The sequence below is a fragment of the Protopterus annectens genome, chromosome 9.part0 (assembly GCF_019279795.1).
Source record: "Protopterus annectens isolate FY-2018-M chromosome 9.part0, PAN1.0, whole genome shotgun sequence".
Taxonomy (NCBI): Eukaryota; Metazoa; Chordata; order Ceratodontiformes; family Protopteridae; genus Protopterus; species Protopterus annectens.
In genome coordinates, this window is record NC_056743.1 from 696,838,099 (window position 1) to 696,863,483 (window position 25,385).

The 25,385-nt window shown below is 39.4% G+C and overlaps 1 protein-coding gene across 1 annotated transcript in view; it reads left to right on the forward strand.

The window, feature by feature from the left end:
- LOC122811461 (proteasome subunit beta type-8-like) overlaps nt 1-25,385 on the forward strand; it is a 376,079-nt gene that overhangs the window by 299,404 nt on the left and 51,290 nt on the right. The window lies entirely within an intron of this gene.

The following is a 25,385-nucleotide window of genomic DNA, read 5'->3' on the forward strand; positions in this document are numbered from 1 at the left end:
CATGTATGTTCATTCTAGATGTAGGGTAGTTAAAGTTTATGTCCATCCAATTGACATTCACTTCACCTAATAGTATTTTTTTTTTCTTGTGGAATTGTTATGCATATTCAGTGTAGGATATATTCCAGTATAGTTGTATTGTCACCAGGAGGGATGCAAAGGACAGTTAACACATACTTGTTTATAATTGTTTATTTTTAGGAAAGTAATAAGTAGCTCTGCTGAATTTGTTGTAAGGGGAAATGTGGTAGTTGTTGGGAAATATTAAAGAATTATCACAACCTTTCCTGTTTAAACAGTCATTACTGATGATATCACAGCCAGAATGTATCATTTTGAAGTCATGATGCTGGGTTTAAGCCAAGTTTCAGTTACAGCAAGAATATCAGATTTATGTTGGGTAATTCAGGCATGTAGTTCAGCAGTTTCATTTCTTATGCTTCTAACATTTATGCCAGCAAAAGTTAGATTACTAGGGTTGGGGGTTGACCGTTATGGGGTTCAAGTAGTGTGTGGAAGGGAATTTTTCTTGCTGTTCATTGTGGTACGTGGGGCCAGGATTAAGGTGAATATCTCCTCCTAGAAGGATTTTGGTATATTGGAGGAATTATTGGTACTTGTTTTTTGGAGAGTACTTTTCCACTTAATTTTGTGTTTGAGTCAAAATGGAGTTAAATCCGTCTATATTTGGAGTAAAGGTAAGGGGCATCATTAAGTTTGGTGCAATGTGTAGAGAGTGTAGGGAGGAAGTATGAATAGGTGGGGACAGAGCTGACGGGATGTTGTGAACTATTACAAAGTCATGGCAGGATGAGAGATGGCCCAGTAGGAGGAGAAGAATAGAAGATCAGATGAGTAGTAACATGATTAAGTAAAGTGATCTGTATTTTATTGATAGCCGGTAGTGGGGAAGCAGAGATCAAGAAAGAGACAAGAAGTTGCAGAGCAGTAGGATATTTAGTGGTGGTGGAGTCTGAAAACTGGTAGAGGGTATCTGGGAAAGAATTATTTTCTGTGAAGGAAGAGAGGTTGTCCTGGTATCTTCTCTGGAATGTAAGGAATAGAGGGTTTTACAAGGCTAAAATATGAGGAAGTAATTAAAATAGGAAGAAGTGAGGGTTTATTTGGGAAAGGTAGAAGATACAATGTAGAGTGCATAGGTACTGTTAGAGAGGGGTGTGAATATGAATGAATATAGTGCAAAGCAGTATGGGAGAGAGAAGTAGTAGGGAATGGTGCTAAAAAATAAATGAAAGCTGGGGAATTAGGTAAAAAGAAACAGAGGTTTTGTATGATATTAGTAAGGTTGTTAGGGAAGGGTTAAGGAAAAAGATTCACAAGTGAAATGTGTATGTGAGAAGTATAATAGTGGAGTAAGAGGTGGTGGTTGAGAATTGGGAGTAGGGTTGCAGGCTCCCACCATCAGGTAAAATAATAACAGAGAGTAATCAGTTTATAGGCAGTACAAAGCAATTAACAAAGGGGTGTAAAGTAGAACAGGTTTTCTTTCCTTTTCTGAACGCAGAATCCTGGCAGCTAGGGAGACTAAGTAGCTGATAGATACAGTGTAATCTGGTGTTCAGGAGACCAGGAAGAGGGGGATAATTACAGCCACTTTCCAACACAGGGCAAGTGCATATTTGACTAGATAAAGTTAATAAACAGCAAAGCTCTTCATTTTAAATTTGATTACATTATACAGTGACAAATCCTTCAGTGAAAACATTAGGGATGTAGGCTTATGGCAGTGCCCCTGAGTATCTGGATCAGACAGGCTATTGTACAATGACAAAATTCTTGGTGAAAATGTTAGGGGGTTGGACCTTGTGACAGAGCTCCTGTAGTATCAGAGCTGGATTTAGTGACTACAGGCTATTGTACAATGACAGAATTCTCAATGAAAATGTTAGAGGGTTGGGCCTTGTGGTAGAGCTTCAGCAATATCTGGGTTAGATGTAGTTGACCATAGGATCTGCACTGTGAAGCAAGATGGTGACTGATGTGTTGTGCGGACGTATCTTCTGTATGACAGTAAGGAACAGAAGGATCTTCCAAGGTGATAATCATACATTTTTGGCATTGGTCTGCAAATTGTTTGCATTGTTATTGCCCAACATTAGGCATACAATGTTGCAAAGAGAAAAAGATTAGACATGGGCATCAAATCTTTGTTCATTTGTTAATAATAATAATAATAATAATAATAATAATAGCTTCTATCTAATATTTTGCATCATAATCTTGTATAAATGTTAATTCAAGCACATTACAGCCCTAATGTTTTTCATAATTCTTCTTGCTGCATGTGCAATACTATGTACAGTAAATTATTCATTTGTTTTCCAATATATATATATATATATATATATTTTACCCTGTTTATGGTTACAGGGAGCAGGAGTATATCCTGATCTTAATGGGCATAAGACAGAGAATTGGAATTGATCCTGAATGGGATGCCTGTTGTCAAAGGATACACAGACACATACTCACACAGGACCATGTGCTCACACTAGAACACAACACACACAACTACAGGCAGCTTGAAGGAACATTTATTCACTTACAGTATGTCTTCAGGATATTGGAGGAAAGTGGAGCACTTTGCAAAGAGAAAGACACAGATAGAGTATACTCAGAAGGAGCCCAAGCCAGGAAATTAAATGGAGAACCAGATGCTTCAATGAGCAGCACTAACCACTGCAGCACTGCATCACCCTTTTATTACAATTTACACCAGCTATAGCCATTATAAAATTTAATGAAGAAAAGTATCTAGGCTTAAAATTAAAAAACCTCAGAGCACAAGTGGAAATAACACATTTCTGAAGAAAGTTGTTGTGCTTCGCTCTCTCCTTTTTAAAATAATGTATTTCATCATTCTGTTCAATCAGTTTTGACTTCACAGTCTTGAAAGTGAAGATATGAAGGGAATGACACAGTTCCATATGTGGTACACATATCTGGGGTAATTGTAGGTGTAGAACTTTTTTTTAATTTTCAGCTTCTGGTTTGTTTACTTTACAGTCTCTCTCTGTCTCTGTCTCTCTCTCTCTCTCTCTCTCTCTGTCTCTCTCTCTCTCTGCGGTTTCACTTTTTGTGGTAAGTGTGTGTATTGTAGTCTCTAAAACTAAATCATTTACTTTTGTCATCACTTCCCAGGTATATGACATTAGAAACCTTATTACATGTGATACATGGCATTTTGCCATTGTGGTGCTTTCTATGTGGGGCAAACATCTCCTACCTTTAAGCATTAGGATAGCTACACATCTTAGCGACATTAACTGCAAACAAAGTAGGAGTGTATTATATAAACATATTGAATATGCAGCTGCCTACTTTATTTTTGGTGGATTGGATGTTGGGACAGGGATAATTTATCCAAACTGACCAAACATAAATTATTCATTTAGAAAGAAAGGCTTTGGATAATAAATGTGGTGGCTGTTTATAAACCAGGCCTTAATGAATATTGATAGAATATGATGACTTTTTGATTATTTATGGCAGTTATATATGCATGTTTATGTCTATATTTATATACTTATGCACTTATTTTCAAATGGATATGTACTTATGTTTGTTTATATGTTGTGGCTATTGACTGATGGTCATATATTTATTATGAAATTTTTCTGTTTTATTGGGCTTTTTTTACATATTTTTAATGTTTTGTTTCTGTGTTATGCATTGATGTGTATGTAGTAGGGTGTGGTTACTGTCACTTTAAACCATTAAGTCCTTTGGAAAATAAGCTACAGTACTGCACTGATGACACCAGAGGGCGAACCTGGTTTGCTGATATAGCCTTGAGCTGTGAGCTTTTAGCTGTTGAATGCTGTTTACTTCATTGCACTGAACTGCAGCAAAGAACATTAGTAAAGAAGCATTTTTTTTTTGCATTTTTCATGGTGGATTTATTTTTCACAGTATCTACATAGCCATTTTGGTTCCACGGAGGGTTGGGTGCTGTTCTGAATTTTGTGGTTCTTTACAGTTTGTTTGGAACACAGCACCCTATTCTGTGCCTGTGCACCATATATACACACATACATACATACACACACACATACACACACACACACACACACACACACACTTAGAAAATATTTTCTGAAAAAAAATCTATGTATAACAGTATAAATAATTCTTTTGTTAAGAAATATTTCCCTTAAAATATATATATATATTAATTAAACACATGTTGCATTCAAACTTATTGAAATTAAAACCAATCAGTAAAAATATTTAAACTTGGATAAAATCTTAAAATCATGACTTAGCTGACCTGATTTTAAGTATATGCTTAACAGATACAGGTTCATTTAATCTTGGGGTGGTATCTGCTCCTAAACAAAATTGCCAGACCAGTTCTCTATACTCTAGTTTGGTCTTCCATGAACCACACCTAGGATTCATAGGGATCATTTCTAAAATCCTAAATAGAAATTTTTGAAAAGAACCACCTAAAATATGTTTGTATAAAGCATTATTACAATTTTCCTACTTATATCATACAAGTGCTCGTAGATTCATTTTCTCAAGGGCACTCCTTTTTTTCCCTATATAAAAATTTGGAGAATTTCTACACTTGACAACATATATCACACCATGGGTAAAGCAGTTCCCACCTACTAAACTAATAATATTCTCTCCTAAACTGAGGGTGTTGCTCTTATGAATCTACACACACACACGCGCACACACACACACACACACACACACACACACACACACACATATGTATGTGTGTGTGTGCGTGTGCATATGGTTTCACTTCAGAGTCTCATATTACTGAAAACTCGAACTTCCATATGATCGAGTTTTCAGAAACTCAAAATCCCAACGTGAATTAAAAAAAAAACAAAAAAAATACCCAAAGACATCGTTTCTGCAGGGGAAGCAAGCCCCCTCTACCCTCCCTACTTAAATATACCATCTCTGTGATCGCACTATAGCAAGGAAATGGGAAATCTCACGTTCTGCACTTCTGCATACAGCCCGGAACAGGAGATTTCCCTTTTCTCCACTGTAGTGCGATCTCAGAGTTGGTATAATTAAGTAGAGGGGGTGGGGGGGGGTGCAGGGGGGGTTAAAATGCATTTATGAACCGTAGGGATGGGGGGGTGCAGGGGGGGTTAAAATGCATTTATGAACCGTAGGGATATCAAAAATGGCTGGTGTAACTGGAATAACATTCTTCAAAAAATTATATGTATCAAAGGAATTTTTTTTGATCAAGGAGAAATTCTTTTTGGAAGCATTCTATAGCTGTTTTCCTTTTTGGATTAAAATTTGTTTTGTCCTTATTCCTTGACCATCAGAACACTTCCATACAATTTCTCCCCCTAAACTCATGTATACTCTGTCTCAATTTGGACTGTCCCCTTCTTCATTACTGTGGTTCAGTAGCTATTAAACTAACAGGCTCCAGTCTTTAAAATGGCAGAATACTTTATCTCGCTGTCTGCAAGTCTCCACTGGTGCCTTAGGGATCTATTCTTGGTTCCCTTCTCTTAACATCTTTATCCTTGACCTCTATGCCTCTATAGGTCCAGCCTCTCTGCACAATATGCTGATGATTCCAGGTTTAAATGTGCATCTAATAACCTGCCTTAGGTCCTCCTTATTACACATGAAGCTTTTTCTTCTGTTTTTTTCCCAACGTCTTTATTAAATTTCTACATATGACAAAGGCAATCTTACATTCTATAAATGAAAAACATACAAAATGATATCACTTTAGTTGCAAACAGTTTACATCACAGACACAAGTGAAACAACTGTAGTTGTAAACATTGTAAATCACTTAAACCTTAGTCATTGTCAAAACATTATATAGCTCATTCAAGTCCTGCCTCTTAAACCTTGTCTCTGCTCTGCATATACTGTTCCCACAATTCCCATTTTCTTCTATGTAGTTTGCTCCTTCCCTTTTCTAAAGATCCCAATTCCAGTTGTCTTATCTATGTTACTATATTCACTACTTCTAGCAGAGTTTGTATAGACTTTGATTTCCATTTTCTCATAATTGCTTTTTTGGCAGCCACCATAATTAGACTCAGCATGGCTTTGCTATGTCTAGGCAGTTCCGATTCTGTAGCGTAACTCAAAAAAAATATCCCCAGGCAGTCCAGTCCACTCACCCAGCATCTCTGACAAAGCAGTCTGCAGAGAATCCCAAAAGTCTGCTGGCTCATCACGCCTTCAGAAAATATGTTCCTACCTACCTTTCTTGCCCCTCACATCTCCCAACATTTGCGTCCACCTTTGGAAAGATTCCTTGGAGTCTAAGCTTTTTCCTTTGTTGAGAAATGGCTCCATAATGCTCAGCTACTACTCAGCCCTAAAAAACAGTGTTACTATTATTTTCCCCAAAATCACACATGCCTGATAAAGTGAATTATAAGATATTTTCACTAAGCAAAAATGAAATTGAAGTAGTCTCCTGTAATTATAGATGATAATCTTAAATTTGACTTGCCTGTTCAAAATAACGTAACAAGACTCACCAAAAATTAGAAATGGTATACAGGCATAAGAACCAAATCAGCAAGTGAAGGAGATTAGTATTGCTGGAACTGAATTCATCAAGTCTTGGTGAGTATCTTCACAAGGTGGACCCTCTTTTTACAAAAATCTCACCAAGATGTCACTGATATATAGACTGTATTTTATGTAGCATATTTCATGGATAGAAGTAGGTTAAAAAATAAAAAAGATAGTTGGGTGCACAAGTCCCAGGATGAAAGTGCCCAATCCTGGTAAGCACACTAGTGCAGGACTGCAAAAAATGGCAGCATAAAATCCTCAAGACACGGAAACATTCCTGCAGTGGAGCTATGCCAGTCTCGGAGTGGATGGTCCCCCTCTTGCAGAAGGAAGTAGTAGTCCACAAAAAACTGATAGGCCAAAAAAAGATCCATAAAGATGACAAGAGTGGACTATTGATGATAAGGAAGAAATTATGTATTGTTACTATTATGCAAGAAGGCCAGAATTTCTAGACAGAAGACGTACCAGAAGACAGAGAAATTTAAAGGAAAGAAAATACACAAGAAAAACTGTCAAAAGCTTCAAATGCAAACTTGTGTTAATACAAAAGATTCAATAAAAATATGATGTAGACCAAGGAATCTTGGGCCATTTGGAAAAAGAAGCAATTGTGGAAGTGCAAAAACAGAACAAAATCTAGAGATTTTTGAAAGGTATAAAAAAGATATAAGGACATAGGAAAGAGAGAGAGTTCTAATATGGTGCAATATTTATGCAAAGAAGAAAGCCAAATTAATCAATAAAGCAGCTCCAAAGATACTTGAAGAGAAATAAAAAAATCACAATACAAAAAAAAGATCACAAAGGGGGACCATAGAACAGAAGATTAGTAAAGTAAAAAGTTAAAGAAATAGAAGATGAAGTTATGGAATACCTGCAAAGTGAAGGGTTTAGTATAGAAAGTCTAGCACAATTTGTCACAGCATGAGGGAACAATGAGTCCCCCAAGTAAGGAGAAACAGGAGGAGTGGGAGACATCTGAAGGAAAATATAGATATTGGGGAAAAAAGAAATTTAATATGGTGCAATATTTATGCAAAGGAGAAAGCAAAACTAATCAATACAAAAAAGAAGCACCAAAGATATTTGAAGAGAAATGCAAGCAAAGACATCCAGACATGGAAAATTTTACAATACAAAAAAGTAAGAAAGCAAAGAGGGAAAGTAGAAAAGAGGATTAGTAATGGAGAAATTAAAGAAATAAAAACTGAAGTTATGGATTTACCTGTGAAGTAAAGGATTTAGTGTAGAAAATCTTACTCTGATAACATCACAGCATGATAGAATAATTAATCCCCAAATTAAGGAGAAACCAGTGGAGCAGAAAGCATCTGATTAGTTGCCATATGAAGGTACTTTGGAGCCTTTAGTAGAAGACCAGTACAAACGTTCAGTTAGAGTTGCACAGCAAGGGAAGGAACAGGAAACAATGGCAACTCTGACATGGTCAGTGTTGTGGTGTTATAGGCCAGTGATTTCCTATGAAAGAGCAATGGATGACACAAGGTGAAGCTGAAGAGAATATGGCACAGGGAAGATTTTCTGGAACTTTATGTAGAATGCCTGTAGAAAATGGAAGACAAATAATGTGCCCTTAGTTTAGAATAAAATGATTTAAGGGAAGAATTGCTTGATTTAATAGAGCTGTATAGACATATTCAGATCAATGAAAGAAACGGACTAAAGAAAGTCAGTAAGACCCAAAATGTTACAAGCTTGATAAAACAAATGAACACTAATCAAGACTATGCAAAGAAATTCATGTGATATAACAGAAGTAAATAGGATATATTACTGTGCAACTAAATTAGTAACAGTTGAATTCTTACCAAAAACACAGGGCAGTTAGGGAAAGGAAAGGGAGAAATCAAAGACCATAATGGAAGTGTTGAATAGAGAAAACTATAAAGCAATTAAAACAAGAAGTGTCACTGTTAGAAGAGTACAGAAGGGGGAACAGATCAACAAAAATAGAAAGGTAGATGTGATAAAAGCAATGCATAGTATCAGAATAGACCAGTATCTATTGTACACTATTGCAAATAATAAACTAAAGGTATCAGTGCAGACAGAAAAACTTGGAAGATATGCAGAAAAGTATAAAGGAAAAGTGCAAAATAAGTATTTATTGATGACCTAAAAATTGTATAGAGAATTGGGAAACAAGGCAAAAGGAATAGAAACAATACCAAAAAAAGAGAAATAGAAACATTTTGGAGAAATATCTATGAAGATCCTGTGGAACATAAGAAAGATGCTGAATGGAAAGAAGAAGAAATAAAAGAAAGAATATGAAATTCAAATGTATAGGATATGAAATGGGATGAAGTAACGGACAGAATAATTGAAACAAAATTAAGAAAAGCTCCTAATTAGAAAACTCTGGACCCAGAGGCATTATCTGATTTCTGTCTGAAAGTATTAATATCTTTACATAAAGGATTAGCCATGAGTAAGAACTGTTTATATGCACACCCGAACAGATACCAACCTGTTTAAGAAGAGGAAAACAATACTCCTCCTTAAGAGTGAACTTGCAAGATATCCTAAAAACTATAGACCAATAACTTGATGCCAACAGAGTTCATTTAGAAGAAAACTCAGTTATGGCAATAGAACAAAAGGATTAAAAAAGAAAATCATAAGAAACCTGGGATCATTTGTTAAATAAATTCATAATGGAGAATTGTAAAAAGGGGAATAGTCTTAAGTATGGCATGGATGGACTACTAAAAAGCATTTGACAGCATCCTACATTCATGGATAAGAGTGCCTACAAATATATAAGATATACCCTGCATTTGTTGATTACATTGTAGTGACCATAAAACTATGGCAAACCACTTTACAGCTAAGCCATGATAAATGACAAATTGTTGTCCCAGGGATAAAAATTCAAAGGGGGGTATTCCAGCGTGACTCTTTATTACTGCTGCTCTTTTTCTTGCCTTTAACCCATTAAGTTGCCTACTTAACAGCTAGATCATGGCTACAATTTGTCTCCCAGAAAACAACAAAATGTAAAGACTTCTTTTTGTGGATGATTTAAAACTGTGTAGTTCATCAGATGAGAAACTGAAAGCACAACTACAAGTGGTCAGTACTTTCTCAGACAATATAAGAATGTAATTTGTCTTGATAAATGTACAAAAGCAGCCTTTAAAATAGGGAATCTGCAGCACCAAAAAAATATCAGTCTGGGACAGGAATGTGATGTAAAAGAACTTGAGATGGAAGGAGTGTATAAATATTTGGGAATTAATGACTGATCAACAATAAAATGTGAACAAATACACATTAATGCTGCAAACAGCTGTGACATCAAACAGATGACATTTTGGGGTGATTGACTGGCTTCAAAATGTATTGCATCAGTTGGACAGGAAAACAAGAAAAATGCTTTGTTTATCATATGATTTATAAAAAAATCATTGAATACCAAGATTATGTATTTCCCATTCTAAAGGAGGTATGAGCCTCCTCAAAACTGATTCCATGTATAGATCACAATCATAAAACTGCATACATATTTGCTGACCTCACAAGAGGAACCTCACACATTCCTTTCTTTTGCTCATTACTCCCTCAATCCACTCGTGTCATAAATATCCATTTCTGTAACCTCTTAACTAATCCCAAACACACGCATAATGTCTACTGTCAAACCAGTTAATACAAATATCACCCTTCTCTGTATTTTAACCACTCTCATTCTCTTTCTGGCTACCATAGCAACCTCTCATTTAGGAACTGTACCCCTCAAACTCTCCTCGCCCACTTGTACCTCTCCCTAACCAACTACTCTCACACTCACTCCTTCCCTATAGCACCATCTCTCTTTATGTATACTACTTCCTCATTACTTAAACTTAAACTTTTTCCTCTCCCTACTTCAACTCTTATAACCCCCCATATAACCCATTCATCTATTATAACCAAAGCAAGACAATCCCCAGTATAACCCCTTCAAGTACCTCAGAAGATTAATAGTTAATGTCCTACTATCCGGAGATATACACCCAAACCCAGGACCCAACCACTGTTCTTGTCCAGCCTACCCCTCACAACTACACAACTCCATACCTAATTCATCTCATATTCCCACATCCACCTCCACTAAGAACCTAACTATACCTTCTATGAACATTCAAAGCATCATGAATAAAATCTCCCCTTTCCATGCCTGGGTGTCTTCACATACTCCTGATATCCTTTGCATCTCTGAAACCTGGCTCAGGCCCCATATAGCAGATAATGAAATACTTCCACCTGGTTACAATATCCTAAGGCATGATCTGTCGAAAAGAAAGGTGGAGGTGTGGCTGTCCTATGTTCTAACCAGCTCACCTTATACCCTCTCACAAGCACTCCCCCAGATTTTCACCCTGCTGAAATCATCATAGCCAACTGTCATTTAAACACTCACATAAGGTTATCCATTGCTGCCATCTATATTCCACCTGGGAATAACAATCCCTATATTAGAACACATTTTTCTCCTAGATCTCCCTCAGCATCACCTATGAGACTCTTGTCTTGGGAGATGTAAACATTGATTGGAATGCCTTAACCACTGAAAGCCAAAACTCCTCCATAAACCTCTTTGGTTTCACTCAACTGATCTCTAACCCAACCCGTCTAAATAAGCACACGAACCATAACTCCACCCTTGACTGGGTCCTCACCTCTAATACCAATCTTTACCATAACCTCTCTACTCTACCTGACGCACTTAGTTCATAGGTTCATAGGTAGGTACTAGGCTATTGGCCCTAGGGCCTATATAAACCTAGCCAAAAAGGTACCCATGCTTTCGCCACCCAAGAAAATAATTTTCCTGTGTTCCTGTCGAGCAGAGCCATAGAGGTGATCCCCAGGGTGAATTTCCTATTTCCCATCCAATTATCAAGATTTTTCTTAAAAAGTGCTAATGAGGAGCTTTGTTTGATATAGCTAGGTAGTTTGTTCCAGAGTATGGGAAGTCTCTGGGACAGGAATCTATCTCTCCAGCATGGTCTGTTTATTGTGGTGACAAGGTTTAGGCGCGTAGAGCATGTAGTTCAGAGGGATTGGGATTTCTTTAAATGGAGCATATCCAACAGCTCTGGGTTTGACATAGCTTTGTATGTTAGGCAGAGTTCACCTCTGAGTAGGCGATATGCAATGGAGTAAAGCTGGAGTTTTTTGAGACCGTCTGCATGGGCCATTTGTTTGAGGCTGGTAATCCTCTTTGTGAGGCATTTCTGCGGCCTTTCCAGTTGTTGTAGATGTCTTGTGAGATAAATACCAAAAGGGGCGGTGTACTCTATAATCGGTTTAATGAGTGACAAGTAGAGGGAACAATGACCTCTTTTTTCCTGGATGAGAAACCTTTTGTGATGAGGTGAGCCATGTAGAAGGATTTCCTGACTACTGTGGTGATGTGATTATTAAAGGAGAGACTACTGTCCACCCAATGTCTCTTATCAGACTTCCGGTGTTAAGTAGACTATCATCTATGTGGTAGCTCATGGATACAGAGTTTTTACCAAAGGGGATGACAATGCACTTTTTGGCATTGAGCTTGAGGCCATGGCTTTGACACCAGGCATCTGTCTCAGTGAGGCCCATTTGTAGGATGTCCACATCGTTAGGAGTTTTGATTATGGCTCCTAATTTGCAGTCATCTGCGAACTTCATTAGCCAAAGACCTTCTATGTTAGCCTATACTTCAGAAAAGTAGATAGCAAACAGGAGAGAACCTAGGACTGAACTCTGTGGTACTCCACTTGTCAGTGGTCTGAAGTCGGATTTGGAGTCTGCTATTTTGACAGTGTGGGCTCTGTCAGTGAGCCAGCTGGCAACCCATCTTGTGACATAGGGATTTATACCTAGTTTAGTGAGTTTATCTATAATTCCAGAGTGGGGGATGGTGTCTGTAAATGTCCAATGGGCATACTTTATAGGGGAAAACTGAGCATAACTTAAGGCAACACATATCTGAACATATGTACGACATTAACAGGAAATGTGAGAACAATGTCTTATACAGACATTTTTAACTTGTAAAAAGGCTGATTATAAGTTTTGGGTGTTGGAGAAAGTGAAACCGAGTGAGAGGGGGGAGATTGGGAGACTAAATAAATTAGAATTTCGAGAGATAGTATGGCAACTGAGGCTAGATGCATGTAATAACCCAGGATTAAACAACCACAGTTCCATCACCCCAGCCCTCAAATTATGGGCATCCAACCCCAAAAGATCAGATTTATAGAAAAACACCTAACACATAATATATAAAATATAAACATATATATATTCATTTAATATACATATTAAATATAAGATATATTTATTAGTAACCGATTTGGTGTATTAATTTTAGCAGTTTTTATACTTAGGCAGTCATATCAGGTATTGAAGTATTGGTGTATTTAATAGTAATATGTTTGCACCCTTATTATAATTTTTTTATTAAGCATTTTTCATTAAGCATTTTTTTACCATACATTTGTTTTTATTTGTTTTTGTTTTAATACATTGTCCAGTATGATATGTTTTTTAACTGGAAGTTTTATTATGAATTGTGCACCTTTTGTATATTATGAAAGGGAAGTACTGTTTAAGCACTATGCATGCACTTTAAAGGTTAATAGTCAATACTAAATTATTTAATTGGATGACCAATGAAATATGTTTGTGGAGTATTTAAAATGGGTAAAGCCTTTTTGTGGTTGATTCTGATGAAGTCTCCTGTGGGGAGATGAAAGCGTTTAATCCAGATGTTTTTATAATTCATGTTGTGTTTTGTGTAATAAATCGGCTTTCATGTGAGTTTCAACGTGCATTCACTTATTAAGGTGCTTTTGGATGTATTTGTTCTTCTGAAAAGGGGAGCAGCAGGAAGGACAGCTTTTATTGGAGCCGACACTGTGAATTTGTATTTGTGCTTTGTGCAGTTGTGGTTCATGATTACTGGTTTATTGTTTATTCTAACAAATGTCCATGCTAATGAATGTCTATGGATTGTAATATTGGAACTTTTCTCCTCGGGTCTCTGCTGAAAAAGGGATTTGCCTAATCAGACCAAAGCGGTTAACAAATGTCAAATAAAAAAATAATCCAAAGATGAGAACATTTTAAAACATGAGAAGAATAAGTCTAAGATGACTTCCCTGCTTAGTTTAGCAGAAATATTTTGTTGTCAAGCTGGAATGGAAATCAAACTAGAAGTAGATAAAAATCAAGGCAGCAACTGAATGTGCCAAAAAAAAGAAAGGATATAAAAATGAAGGATCAGATGAGAATGCAAAAATGTGGAAAATGCATAAATATAGTTGCTAGTACAGTAAACCCCTGGAAAAACTGCATGTCGATCAGGATTTAACTCAGGAGTGGTTAAAGGGAAGTGAATTTAAACCAAAAGATGAAAGGTTAAAACTGGCAGCCCAAGATAGTGGACGTACATGCTGGTTTACAGAGTCCATTGAACATGTCATAGAAACTGATAAATGCATTTTTTGTAAAACAGAATTGGAAGCAGTCGCACATGTTGTTGCTGGGTGTGATACACTAGTGGCAGAAGGCCTGTATACTGAATGGCATAATAATGTGGCAGGACTGTTGCACTGGGTAATGTGCAAACATTATTATATTGAAGTAGTTGAGCAGTGTTAGAAGCATGAGCCCCAAAGCATTACAGAAAATGTTGAAGTTTATATCACATGGGATCAACCATTCCCAGTAGTTCAAAAGTAGATGTGAGAAAACCAGATATAGAAGTTCAGGAAAAGAAGACAAAAGTAGCATTGATCATTGGAATTGATACACCCAGTGACTACAGTATGTTACGTACAGAGAGACACACACAGTCATATAATACCAGGACTTGCAGGCAGAAATTAGAGCAATGTGGCAGAAGGATACCCATACATTTCCAGTAGTAGAAGTAGGAACAATGGGTATCATAAAAAAAGAATTTACAGTCTTTAGCTATGTTACTGATACATGTAACTCTTTACAAATTGCAGGAGGAGTAAGTTCTGGGCACATTGCAGGTGCTGCAAAGAGCATTTTTGGCTAACATCAAATATTAAAACAATACTAATTTCATGACCTTTACTCTTACTTTGAATTAGGAATGTGATCCATTACCGTCATAGTATTAGAAACCCAACAGTCTTGGAGAAATTTAAAAAGGGAAAAAGCATAAGAACTTCCTTAGCAACACTATTAAAGCCATTCTTGACACTACCAATCGTCTCCCATCTGTCTTATACAGTGCACCCATTCTAACCAACCTTCAGGTTACAGTTAAAAATAAGTTAGATGCATTCTATAATAAGGCTGCAAAATTTGCTACTAACAAACAGTACTGCAGCCATCACTTTATCGCTCTTAAGGCTTTGAATTGGCTCAAACTGCTTCATCACTTTGGTTGATCTCCACACACATATTATTCATATAGCCGAGGTCCACCCTGCTTTTATACCTGTTCTTCATTCCTTCCACCCTAATAGAGTCCTTCAGTCTAATGAACAACATCTTCTCAGCATACATAAACCCCACAAATCCTCTGGCCAAAGTCTCTACTTGTATTCTTTCTATAAAAATTGGAGATGTTCTTCGTGTTTCACTGTTGCAGTCATCACATTTGGGTTATCTGCCTGCAGGTGGCCCGCAGCTGGTCTGAATTCCAGAGTCTTGGGATTTCTGCGTCGGATGCTGTCACTTCTTCCATGATGTCAGGTCTTCAGGGGTATAAAACATGCAGCCGACGCCATTACATCAGTCTTTCTTGCCATGCGGTGCCCGAAGCAGAAGTAGTTCGCAAGTACCAGTCGGCCGACTCCTGAAATTTTTGTTTTCGAATTTCAGACCCAAAGTCTTCAAAAAGATAAGTACCCCATTGGAGATCCTTTTTTCTTGCTCTAACCGATGTCAGAAAAAATCAATAATTGTCTTGCCTGTGGAAAGCAAATACCTCATAGAGTTTTTCATTCTTACTGCGTCACCTGTTTAGGCCCAGACCACAATGTCCCTCGCTGTTGGTTTTGTGCCTTGTTCAACCCCCGTACTATTTGTTGTTGGGCTATTTTTGTAGCTAAATACTTCCGTTCTCAATCTCCATACCCTGAAATGGCTTTTTTAAGCCATCCGACTACTGATCATCTGAAAAAACGTAAGGATAAAGACAGACAGACCACATAGGTCCAAAACTGCAGATGGCACTTCCATTAAGCTAGTCGCCAGTCCACCGGTAGTCAGTGAGGCGCTTTTGCAGCCCCCGATACCAACTTCTACAGATTCACAGGCCTCTGCTGAGACCCATTCGGAGTCTGGTATGCCGTGAGATGCTTCTTCGACTATGGAACCTGCGGATGTCTCTACCTTGAATGGGTCCGGAGCAGCTGTGCAGGCACTGGCTTCTGAGGGTATATTCTGGCCTATGGATTTTCATATTAAACCAACGGCTTCATTTCAAGCTAAAAATACTGAATTCCTCAGGCCTAAAGCTCGCACTACACCTAGAAAACCAACGACCAAAGCGCGTTCTCAGGCCCACATACCTCAAAAACAAATGATTAGAATGGCTGAAGACCTTATTACCTTAATTAGGGGAAGCCAGCCTTCCCCCTGTAAGAGACCTAGAACTGATTTTCCTTCTGATTCTTCTGATCAGGAATCTGATGTCTCTATTCCTTCTGACTACCAGGATTTACCTTTTTCTACTTATGAGGATTCTGATGCAAAGGATTCCATTCCCTCTGCTTCCCCTCCAGAGGATTTTTCTTTTGGTGAAACCTTCCATACCCTTAGGGAACATTTCCTCTTGGAAAGCCAGGACTATTCTCAGTCCAAAAAGAGACTTAGGGAATTCTTAAAACTGACTCAGCACAGGCCTCTAGCTATCCTTGAAAATTTAATTTCTGCTCTCTGCTTCTATGTTGTGCTGGATCCAAAGTATTTTTGAGACGCACAGTCTTGCTGGTTGTTTACTGCTGAAATTAAAGTCACAGAGCTTTGCATGACTCCATCTGTAGTCTGTTTAAAGCACCAAGTCTTTCAAATTGCACACTGATAAATATATTTTGCAGCTATAAGCACAGTTACAGATAACTTATTTTATAACAAACAACATGAACTCTGTTAGTTTGCAGCATATATTTACAAAGTTTTCCTTCATTACAGATATGAATGATAACTTCTACAAAATACCTCTCTCTGTCCCTCTCTCACATAACTGAATTACTACAATTGTTATATAGAGTACTAGTCACGCACATATATATTATTTCCTCTTGGTATCTTTTTTGGCCTTCTGTGGGAAGTCACATAATGTCTGTTTTTAGACTTTTCTATTGTCCTGTCAGCAGTTCTGCTGATGTGAAAATGCACAAATGCACGCAATCAGAATAACAGAAGTATGAAAGGAAACCTCTGTTCTGTTCCTATTGAAAAAACATCACGTATTGCTGAGTTTATAAAAAAGTATGTCTGTTTATAGATATTTGTTCGGCAAACATCAGAAAATCATGTACTACTTGCTGTGAAGAGAAGCCTGTCTGTTATACATATAGTATGAATGCCCATTTTACACTGCTAAACTCTATACATATATTCAAGCAAACTTTTTATTCTATGCTTTATCTTTCGGCATATTTACAACAGAATTAATTTCAGCCTTATATTCATAATATCTAACAATCCCTCCTGTTCTGGAGATTGTAGACTGTTTTCCTGGAATCCAGCCTTACCCGAGACACTTTGCCTCCAACCCCCAGGAAACCTGACAGGTATTATAGAGTACTCGAGTCTCACAAATTCCTCTTCAAGAATCCTACTGCAGATCCAGAGACCATTTCCCAAGGACCTAAAAGCATTAAGGGTACTACTGCCAAAAATCCTACCCCTTCTGACAGGGATTCTAGGGCTTTAGACAGATGGGGTAAGAAGGTATACACCTTTGCTACTCTGGTCATTAGGGCTTTAAATTGCCAGTTGCATATGTTAAAGTATCAACAGCATATTATGGAACTACTTAAACAGAAAATGATGTTAATTCCTGACTGTGCTGAACACAAAGATTTACAAGACTTAATGCATTCTGCTGACCAAGTTGGTAAACATACTTTGCAGTGTGGTTTTGATGCTTTAGAAGCATCTTGCAGGGCTGCTGTCACTGGGTCTGTACTTAGAAGGCATGCTTGGCTTAAGGAACAAAACTTGCTAGATCATGTTAAAGCTAAATTACTGGATGCACCCTTAAACCAAGAGCGCCTTTTTGGCAACAAAGCAGAAGAAGTCCTCAAAAAATGGAGGAAAAAGATAAATCTATGCAAACTGTTAAAGATTTCTTACAAGTACAGCCACCTAGATTCAGTAGGCACTGGCCTTCAAAGAACCGGTCCTTTCCAGTCCCTTCCAGGCCTTCTCAGTCCAAACCTAGGAGCAGCAGACCACCAAGACTCCAGTCTCAGGCTATGCACAGATCTAAGCAGTGGGGGGCTCCCACTTCCAAAGCAGGGAGTAGTAAGCCACCACCCTATGGAAAAATGGCATAATGGCTTACCTTAACTCTTCCAAGCCTTGCTCAACTTCTTGCACCTTTAGGAGGAAAACTCGCCCTACATGCAAGAAAATGGGAATTCATAACTCAAGACAAATGGGTTTTAAACAGTCTCCCTAGGTTACAGATTCCACTTCCACTCTCTCCTACCCCCAAGTGGATGGCCAGACCTCCCCCCAAACCAATGGGTGGAGGCCCAAAAACAAGTGTTCGCTCTCCTCAGTAGCAGGGCTATTCAACCTGTCCCAGCAGAACAAAAGGGACAAGGGTTTTATTCAAGACTGTTCCTGGTTCCTAGAAAAGAAAACTCCTGGCGTCCTATCCTGGACCTGTCTATCCTCAACACCTTTCTGGTGGTTCTAAAATTCAAAATTCAACAGCTTCTTCCTATGCTAGCCAAGGATGCCTGGCTGGCAACCCTAGACTTAAAAGAAGCTTATCTGCACATCCCAATAAGGGAATCTTGCAGGAAATAGCTATGCTTCAGGGCCGGCTCCATGCACTAGCAGTTCTCTGCACTTCCCTTTGGCTTATGTACTGTGCCCAGGGTATTCACAAAGTGCCTAGCTCCCAGGGTATTCACAAAGTGCCTAGCTCCAGTCATTGCATTTTGCAGGCAGAGAAATATTCAGATTTACCCATATTTGGACGATTGCCTGATTCAGGCAGAGAGTCAGGACTTGCTATTACAGCACCTGTCATTTGTAGAGAGACTTCTAACTTCACTGGGATACACCATCAACAAGAAGAAATCACACCTATTACCCTGCCAACAGATTGTATTCCTGGGAGCAAGCTTGAACACAACTTACCAGATGGCATTCCTCGCGCCAGAGAAACAAGTTTATTTGACAACTTACTTCAACCACTGGCCACAAAAACCCAGCTATCTGCAAGGAAAATCCTGCAAGTCCTGCAGTTCATGGCCTCCTGTATTCTGTTAATTCCATATGCAAGACTGCATATAGGTTCATAGGTAGGTACTAGGCTATTGGCCCTAGGGCCTATGTAAGCCTAGCCAAACAGTACCCTGGCTTTTGCCACCGAAGAAAATTATTTTCTTGTGCCTTAGTCAAGCAGAGCCACAGAAGTGATCCCCGGGGTGAATTTATTATCTCCCATCCAATCATCAAGATTTTTCTTGAAGAGTGCTAATGAGGAGCTTTGTTTGATATACATAGGTAGTTTGTTTCAGAGTATGGGAAGTCCCTGAGACAGGAATCTATCCCTCCAGCATGTTCTGTTTATTGTGGTGACAAGGTTTAGGTCCCTAGAGTGTGTAGCTCGGAGGGACTGGGATTTCTTTACATGGAGCATGTCCAACCGCTCTGGTTTAACCTAGCTTTGTATGTTAGGCAGAGATCGCCTCTGAGTAGGCGATATACAACAGAGTAAAGCTGGAGTTTTTTGAGACTGTCTGCGTAGGGCATCTGTATGAGATCTGTAATCCTCTTTGTGAGGTATTTCTGTGGATTTTCCAGTTGTTGTAGATGTCTTGTGAGTACATACCAAAAGGGGCATTGTACTCTATAATGGGTCTAATGAGTGATGAGTAGAGGGGAACAATGACCTCTTTTTTCCTGGATGAGAAACCTTTTGTAAGGAGATGTGCCGCATAGAAGAATTTCCTGACTACTGTGGCAATGTGATTATCAAAGGAGAGACTACTGTCCACCTGTGTCCCAAGGTCTCATCACACTTTCAGTGTTAAGTAGACTACTGCCTATGTAGTAGTTCATGGGTACGGAGTTTTTACCAAAAGGGATGACAATGCACTTTTTGGCATTGAGCTTGAGGCCATGACTTTTACACCAGGCGTCTGTCTCAGTGAGGCCCTTTTGTAGGATGTCCACATTGTTAGGAAATTTAATTATGGCTCCTAGTTTGCAGTCATCTGCGAACTTTGTTAGCCAAAGACCTTCTGTGTTAGCCTATACTTCAGAGAAGTAGATACCAAACAGGAGAGGACTTAGGACTGAACCCTGTGGTACTCCACTTGTCACTGGTCTGAAGTTGGATTTAGAGTCTGCTACTTTCACAGTGTAGGTTCAGTCAGTGAGCCAGTTGGCAACCCATCTTGTGACATAGGGATTTATACCTAGTTTAGTGAGTTTGTCTATAATTCCAGAGTGGGGGATGGTGTCGAAAGCCTTGGCAAGATCTAGATAGGCTGTGTGTACCACCTTACCCTCATCTACAGCTTTGGTGACCGCTTCAAAGAAGTCTATCAGGTTTAGGAGACATGATCTGCCTTTTACAAACCCGAACTGGGTAGGGTCCAGAGTTTGGAGATTACCAATGTCATTGTTTATAAGTTCCATGATGATATGCTCCATAACCTTGCACACCAGTCTCATCAGGTTAATGGGGCGGTAGTTCCCGGGGTCCGTGGTGGCTCCCCCTTTGTGGAGTGGGATAACTGTTGCTGTGCACCATTCAGTGGGCACAAAGCCTGAGGTGAGACTATGATTGAACATGGTACTTAGGTGGGGTGCCAATTTGTTCTGTAGTTCATGTAGAACGCAGCCTGAGATGTTGTCAGGTCTCATGGATGCTGTGTTCTTGGCTTTGGAGAGTGTGTTTTTTACCTGTGCAGCCATGATTACAGGTACTTTCCATTCTTCCGGTATAGAGATGGGCCCTTTAGGGGGTGAGAGAGGGTAAAGTTAGCACTGAACCTATCTGCCAGGATGTTGGCAATATCAGTTGGTTCTGTATATTTAGTGCCATTGTGCTGCAACTCGGAGCAGATCTGAGTGTTGCTATTGAGATTCTTGGCATAGCTATAGAATGCTTTGTGGTTGTCTTTAGAATCAGTGGCGATTTTGTTTTCATAACTAGCTTTGGAGGATTTTATGAGGGATCTCAGCTTCTTATTGAGGCTGACCATGGAGATCCTCCAATCATGGGATTTTACTCTTTTTTGCAACAGTTTCTTTCTTATGTTGTAGAGTTTGTTTATAGCAGGGGACCACCAGATTGGCTTCCTTTTTTTGGAGGATAACATCTTGGTTCTGTTAGGGATTGCATGATCCATGCACTTGTGCAAGTGCTTATAAAGTGCAATTGTATAGGATTCAGCAGTTGTATCTCTATTGTCCATCAGCATGGGTGTCGTGAAGTTTGCCACTTCTGTCTTAAGAAGCATGAATTTGGCTTTGGAGACATTTTTTACGGTGATTTCCCTAATGGGGGGTGGGGCTGGGATGTGGATGTCTAGGGTGATTTGCTTGTGGTTGGAACTGACCAACAAGTAATTGACCTCTGGTGTGAAACTTCAATGGTATCTAAAATGTCTATGATGCCAACATTCTCAGGACCTGGAAACAATGATCCCTATCATTCCTTGCCTAAGGGCAGAGTTCTTTGGTGGACAAAGGCCTGCAACCACAACAAGGGACTCCCTTTCACTCTACCCCCTGCCACCCAAACCCTAACAACAGACTCATCAGACAAATGGAACCCAATACAGATGCACCTGCATATCAATCAAAAAGAAATGTTAGCTGTACAGAATGCTCTGACAGCCTTCAAAGACCTTATTCTTCCAGGACAACTACTGGTAAAGACAGACAACACCACAGTTATGTGGTACATAAACAAGCAGGGGGGACCCATTCCTACCCACTCTGCAGACTAGCCATGGCTCTGCGGAACACAGCCTTGAGCAACCAAGTGAACCTAAAAGCTCAATTCATGCCAGGCAAACGAAATTCACTGGCAGATGACTTGAGCAGAAATCTCATGGACCCACACGAATGGAAACTGGAATCCAAAATATTCAAACTCTTGAGGAACAAATGGGGGACTCCAGAGGTAGACCAGTTTGCCTCCCCTCAGAACTACCAATTGAACAAATACTGCACCAAAACTCCCCACAGTCGAGCTTGGAAAGTGGATGCACTGTCCTTTACCTGGGAAGGCCTCTGAGTTTATGCCCCCCCCCCCTCTGCCTCTCCTCTCGAAGGTTCTACTAAAGATCAAACATGACAAGCCAAGGACAATCCTGATTGCACCAGACTGGCTATGCCAGCACTGGTACCCTCTTTTGAGCAGTCTGACAGTGCTACAACCATGGCACCTGCCTCGGACCCCTTCCATGCTGTGTCCCATGAGGCGGGCCAGATTCTGCACCCTCAGCTTCAGATCCTGAACCTTGCAGCCTGTCTAATTCCCTGAGCTCACCTCTAGCAGCCCTCAGTAAGCAGGTGCTGGATGTCATTCATGAGGCAAGGAGGCCTAGTACTAGAAAATCCTATTCAGAAAAGTGGAAAAGATTCTGTTCCTGGAGCCAGTCTCAGGGGATGGGCACAACGGTGCCCAGCTTACCTCATATTCTAGATTATTTAACAGAAATGCTCCACAAGGGCCTATCTTTCTCTTCAATTAAGATGCATGCCTCAGCCATATCAGTGCATTATAATACTGAGCCACCCCTCTTCTCTCATCCACTGCTAAAACAATTCCTTAGAGGGGCCAAAAATTTAAGACCCCCCAGGAGAGCTCCCACTCTAGCCTGGGACCTAAACTTTGTGTTGGAAAAACTTACTCTTCCCCCCTTTGGACCAGCTTCTACAGCAGAGTTGAAATTCCTTTCTTGGAAAACAGCTTTACTTCTAGCCATCACTTCTGCAAGAAGAGTGTCTGAATTGCAGGCTCTTATGGCAGTGGAACCCATCATTATCTTCCACGCGGACAGGGTTTCCCTCAAGACTAATCCATCATTTATGCCCAAGGTGGTATCTAGTCTGGCTCTGAACCAGTCCATTCATTTGCCTACTTTTTTCCCCTAATCCACAGAATAAAGGGGAAAGGATACTGCATTCCCTGGACGTGCAAAGACAGTTTAGATTCTATTTGGACAGGACTAAGCCTCTCAGAAAATCTGACCAGCTGCTAGTCAACTTTGCTGCAAGGACAGAGGGGAAGGCCATTTCAAAGCAAACCATTTCCAAATGGATAGCACATTGCATCCATTTCTGCTACAAGCACCATGGAAAACCTACCCCACAGGGGATAAGAACACATTCCACCAGGGCTGCATCTACCTCTACTGCATTTCTCAGAGGAGTCCCTGCCAGGGACATCCTGAAAGTTGCAACCTGGAGCTCTGTACATGCTTTCACCAAGCATTACCACTTATGCCTATTTTTTCTAAATCCAGAGCTGGATTTGCCACAGCAGTCTTACAAGGCCTGATTGCTAGCACTAATGCTCTTTAACTACCTCCACCCTTCCTTAGCTTTGGGAATCGACCCAAATGTGATGACTGCAACAGTGAAACATGAAGAACATAGTACAGTTGTGTACACTTACCATAAATGTAGATGTTAGAGTGTATTCATTGTTGCAGTCGTAGTTACCCTCCCTCCAGCCCCCTGACTTCTCTTGACTTTTACCTATCCTATTGGCTTGATATATATTATATCATGTGTATTTACATTTTGCAGGGGGTGTTCCATACCATATAATTGCTTCCTATTGTTGTGGCACCTGACATCTGGGGCAAGAAAAACTGATGTAATGGCGTTGGCTGCATGTTTTATACCCCTGACGACCTGACATCCTGGAAGAAGCGACAGCATCCAACGCAGAAATCCCAAGACTCTGGTATTCAGGCCAGCTGAGGGCTACCTGCAGGCAGATAACCCAAATGTGATGACTGCAAAAGTGAATACATTGGAACATCTACATTTATGGTAAGTGTACACAAATGTACTTTCTATCTCTCTACAAATGAGATCTAACTATAACCTCTCCAGCTTCACACAACTACTAAAAGACTACCTAAATAGGACTTTACTCTTCTTCTGCACAACCCCAGGCTGAACTAGTCCTTCCCTCCTTCCACCCCAGCAAACATTTTACTGTTTTTTTTTTTCAATCTATTTCTTAGATAAAAGACAAATGCAGTTTTGTGTAGGCTATATTATTTAGTCATCCCAGTTCTAAGATTGTAACAACTTTATTTAACTGCGTCAATGTGGAGCTTTTCTCCTGGGCCTCCTCTGAAAATGGGATATTATCTTGGTCAGACTTCCCCAGTAAACAAAATGACAAATTTTAAGAAAGCCATGATAATCCGCCTTAAAATATGGAATCTAATTATGGATTCCAACAGAAGTTTTTAAGAGATTAGCTCAACTCTGTCCAGCTACGCTATATTAAATAAGCCATTGCATAACGGAATTAGCAATGATATAGTAGCAGTATTCTTTATAAACACATTGTACATAATTTTTCATGTTATTTTTGAAAACCAAAGCTCTGAAACTGAAATTAAGTATTTGCCTTCTGTAATAAAGTATCTGTTAACTAATTGGATCCTGTTAAATTAGGATGCATTTATTATTCTTGCTAGACTTCTCTACATAGGTTCATAGGTACATAGGAGATTACTAGGCTAATAGCTTAAGAGCCTTTATAAACCTAGCCAATATAACTCAGTTTTACCCAAGATAAGGCCCGTGGGGCAAGAGGATGGTATAGATTTGTGCCTATGCCTTGAGTATCTTACAGATTGCCCCTGTCCATAAGGAACCTAGGCACTACCCCAGGTGTGAATTTGTGATCCCCCCCCGTAACAGAATTCCTAAGCTTTTGGCAGTATGCATCACACTTAATATATGAGCATATGTATAGCAGAATTATCAGAAACAGAGATTTGGTTTGTAAAGTATGCTGATGGCTTGAAACCCAGTGCCACTGCAAACAGCAGTTCCCTCTATATATCATGTCAGTCTACTCTCAGTATGATTTTTCATTGGTTACTTTAAGCTGTAAATCAAAGATAATCAGTTTGAGTATAAGTAACCTTTTTAAGCCTAGGCATGTTCCTCATTTGTAAATGACAGGATACATTACCCAGGGACATATAGCTCGATTTAGGTGGCAGAGTGTTTACAAACTGCCCGTGTCCAAAAGGAGCATGGGTGCCAGTCTTGGGTAAATTTACAATTCCCCATCCATTGGTCTAGGTTGTGTTTGAATAGGGTCAGGGGAGGACTATGCTTCACATGGGTGAGAAGCCTGTTCCAGAGTAGGGGAAGTCGTCTGAGACATATACCTGTCTCTCCAGCATTTTCTATTTATGTTGCAAATGTGGTTTAGGTACTTTGGCTGGGTATTTCTAATGCTGTTAGACTTGCAGATGTGCAAGTCTATCAGTACTGGATCAGATGATGCCTTCTTTTTAAGCCAATCGTAGATCACCTCTCAGTAGTCTGTAGGAGACTAAATATGAAGATAAGGCTTTGAGGCAATCTATGTATTTCATGGG